Source organism: Echinops telfairi, unplaced genomic scaffold, assembly GCF_000313985.2.
Source record: "Echinops telfairi isolate 266 unplaced genomic scaffold, ASM31398v2 ScPeMD7_443;HRSCAF=831, whole genome shotgun sequence".
In the NCBI taxonomy this organism is placed as follows: Eukaryota; Metazoa; Chordata; class Mammalia; order Afrosoricida; family Tenrecidae; genus Echinops; species Echinops telfairi.
Window position 1 is genome coordinate 62,514,068 of NW_022104341.1, and position 4,185 is coordinate 62,518,252.

Genomic DNA, 4,185 nt, shown 5'->3' on the forward strand with positions numbered 1-4,185 from the left:
CCAATTACCTCCATATAATGAACCTTTGTCTATATCAGTATATATCCTTCTTTAACATAATCTTTAGTGTATACCTATTATTTAATTATGTGGATGTATTATAGATGTCATTGGTTAAGTGCAGTATTTCCTGGGCTTCATATTTTTCTACATTATTCCTGTTCCTTCTTATCATCAGCCAAAAAAACTATGAATGAGCAGTAATACAGAATGAACCAGTAAGTAAACCTGAAGTGTCCACTGAGTATTTTTACCTTTCGATCATTGTCACAGGCACCACACCCACAGTAGAAATAGTCCTGAAAACAAGAAAGAAATAAAAATTTAGAACACCCACAAATAAGATATTTTAAGGTGTATCTAGAGAGAAAAAAGCCTGGGTCATGTAGCCAAGAAGAAAGAATTCCCCTCTTGGGGCGCTGCACGTGAAAGGCAGTAGAGGAGGGGATGTGTGGAAAGCTGTTCAGATGGTCCATTGAAAGTCAACTCAGAAACTGTGCAAAATGAATGGGCAGAGACATAAAGACTTCAATAAGTAGGAGGTGAAGTATAAAGAACTCTATTACTGCACTGCTACAAGGGACGTTTAGGTGGAGGTTAAGGGCACTCCACTCTAAATGCCTTGTTTCAGAGCTTGGAAAGATAGGTCTCAGTCTTGAACTTTCGCCACCTCAAAGTCAGCACAGTCAGTTGAATATAAAAGACACAGCAAACTAGAGGAACACGATCAAAGAGAGAAGGAAAGTCAACAGGTAAAGGAAGTGACAGGTGATCTGATAGTAGCTTTTATCCATCTAGTCTGTGTGTGTGTGTGCCTGTGTGTGTGTGTAGCCTATATTCTGATGTATGTAAAAAATAAGAATGCTAGAAACAATATTTGAATTTTTGTAAAGTTAAAAAGGCCATTTCTTTATTTAGCATGGTTCAATAGCTTAACTAAGATTCAATAGCTTAACCAAGATTCAGAGAGTTCCAAGTTCTTTTTTCAGCTCTTCCAGTAAAATATTTGGTTGTTTTCCTTTTTTCAATCTAAGCTTTGTGAGCCAACATTCTATATATTTAATTTCCACTTAATTTCCATTCTCTCACTACATTATTACTCCAAGGTCACTTATCCAATGAAATCTTTCCACTCCATCCAAGCCAATTTCTCTACAAATCCTTCAGCACATCTTGCTGGATTCCACCTCCCAGTGCTTGCCTATATAATTCCTAAGGATGGTTACTCTTCTGTCTAACAGAGGTTCCTTCAACCCAACACAAATAACCCTATCTCCAGAAAATGTTACCTAAATAGTCCCCTGTTTTGACTGCCGATTTGCCCCAGTCATTTAAAAGAACATAACCCCCCAAATCCACTGCCATCAAGTTGATTCCAATTCATATTGACACTACATAAAGTTTGTAAATGCATGTTGTCATTGGAATATTAGTCTCATACTGTTCCATTTTGGACTCTTTTAAAACCCTCACTGGATGGAGCATATCCTGGTCCACCAAGCCCCGAGGACAATATTCCTGCTCAGAGCAGCCAATGCACACAAAGGACCATAGGGCCAGCCCCACAAGACACGGTATCCTTCACTGACCCATAATGCTATGAGGGACAACCTGGAGACACACTGTGGGAATTGTGCCCGATCTAACCCCACCACAATGAGGTGACACACTAAGGGTGTGCAACAGAACAGCAAGGGGACAGAGCAACGAAGTCCCCAGGGAATACCAAAAATAGATTGTGGGGCCAGGGCATGGCACCCCATCAGACTCAACCTGAAAACACTCCTGAAGGTCAAAACACAGACCTTGAACTATTTATAGGCTTTTCTTTTTTTGTCATTGGTTTTTGTTGTTTTGTTTTCTTTTGTTGCTTTGGTTTGCTCTGTCTTGTTTTTGTGCATATTATTGTCTCTGAATGTCTATCTAGATAAGAGGTGGGATAAACAATCCAGAGGAGAAAACAACAGGACCAATTGTTCCGGGGGAACACAGGTGAGGGGGAGGCAGAGGAAAGTAAGTGGGTTAACAAACCCAGGGACAAGGGAACAAAAAGTGATCTTAAATCAATGGTGAGGAGCGTGTAGGAAGCCTGGTAGGGTGTGATCAAGAGCAATGTAACTGAGAGGAATTACTGAAACCCAAATGAAGGCTGAGCATGATAGTGGGACAAGAGAAAAGTAAAAGGAAATAAAGGAAAGAACTAGGAGGCAAAGGGCATTTATAGAGGTCTAAATACAGGCATGTACATATGTAAATATATTTATATATGACAATGGGGAACTAGATCTATGTACTCATATCTAAATGTTAAGAATTAAGGTAGCAGATAGACATTGGGCCTCTACTCAAGTACTTCCTCAATGCAAGAGCACTTTGTTCTATTAGCCTGGCATTCCATGATGCTCACTTCTCTGACATAATCGCTGAAGATAAAGTGGGTGCATAAGCAAATGTGGTGAAGAAAGCTGATTGTACCTGGCTATCAAAGGATATAGCATCTGGGGTCTTAAAAGCTTGAAGATAAACAAGCGGCCATCTAGCTGAGAAATCACAAAGCTCACATGGAGGAAGCACACCATCCTGTGTGATCATGAGGTGTGGATAGGATCAGGTATCAGGCATCAAAGAACAAAAAATCATGTCATTGTGAATGAGGGGTACTGTGGAGTGGAGACCCAAAACCCATCTGTAGGCAATTGGCCATCCCTGTACAGAAGGGTGGTGGGGAGGAGATGAGTCAGACAAGGTGCAATATAGTACCAATGAAACATACAACTTTCCTCTAGTTCTTTAATGCTTCCTCGCCCCCCGCCCCCTTATCAGGATCCCAGTTCTACGTTACAAATCTGGCTAGACAAGAGGATATACATGGGTACAGATAAGAGCTGGAAACACAGGGAACCCAGGATAAATAAACCCCCAAGGACCAATAATGAGAGTAGCGATACCAGGAGGGAAGGAGAAGGTGGGGGAAGGGGAACCTATCACAATATCTCCACTGGGGATGGTCAACACAGAAAAGTGGATGAAGGGAGACATCAGACAGTGTAATACATGAAAAAATAATAATATTTTATAAATTATCAAGGGTTTGTGAGAGAGGGAAGATGGGGGAGGGAGAGAGGGAGAAAATGAGAAGCTAATACCAAGGGCTCAAGTAGAAAGAAAATGTTTTGAAAATGATGATGGCAACAAGTGTACAAATGTGCTTGACACAATGGACGTATGTATGGATGTGATAAGAGTTGTACGAGCCCCCAATAAAATGATTAAAAAAATTAAAACTCTCACTGGATTATAAATTTGATGAGGTCAGGCACCATGTCATCTAATTCTTTTGTTTCAAGAAATTAAAAACAGTGGAAGCAAGAAGAAAGAAAAGGGGGACATGAGGAAGCTAGTGTCTCATAGAGGCCCGACAGGACACAGTACAGCTGCCCCATAAGGAGTCTTTGGGTGTGAGCTTTACAGAAGCCAACTGCTTTCTTTGCCAACCCATCTTTCTCCTATGGAATGGTGGGTAGTTTTGAAATGTCAACCTTTCAATTCATAGCTAAGTACTTAACCACTTCATCACCGAGGGTCCAATATAATATATGTATTTATTATGCGTGTTTTATTACCGTCTCTGTCCTACCCCGCCCAACCCCAAATACAGCCCATGACATCAGAGATCTTTCTACCTGCTACTTGCCCCAGAGCAGTGCCTGACACAGAGTAGGTGCTCAGTAAACATTGTTTGAGTAAATAGAACTCTCTGGAAATGTTTTATTATAAGTGCTGGAATTTTCACAACAGGGTTACAGTGATCAGTGGAAACACTACTTCCTCATCACTTCTTCTGCCAGTGTTATCAATCACTTAGATCGCAAGTATATGAGGCACCACAAAAAAACTGTTATGGAAGGAATCAAGAGGAACTTTGCAGAGCGCGGTATGGTGAGTGTAAACCTCTCCACAGCGCCCCCTGAGGGGTTAGGTGTTAATCAAATGAAATGGTGATACGTGGTGACAAGTACCCGATCTGGCTCTGAGACCTTCACTGGCCCCAGAAAAAGCCACAAAGTGCCTATAAAAAGGAGCAAATCAGAGTGCAGTGTAGTAATGATGAAATATGCAATTTTCCTCTAGTTCTTAAATGCTTCCTCCCCCCCACTACCATGATCCCAATTCTACCTTACATAT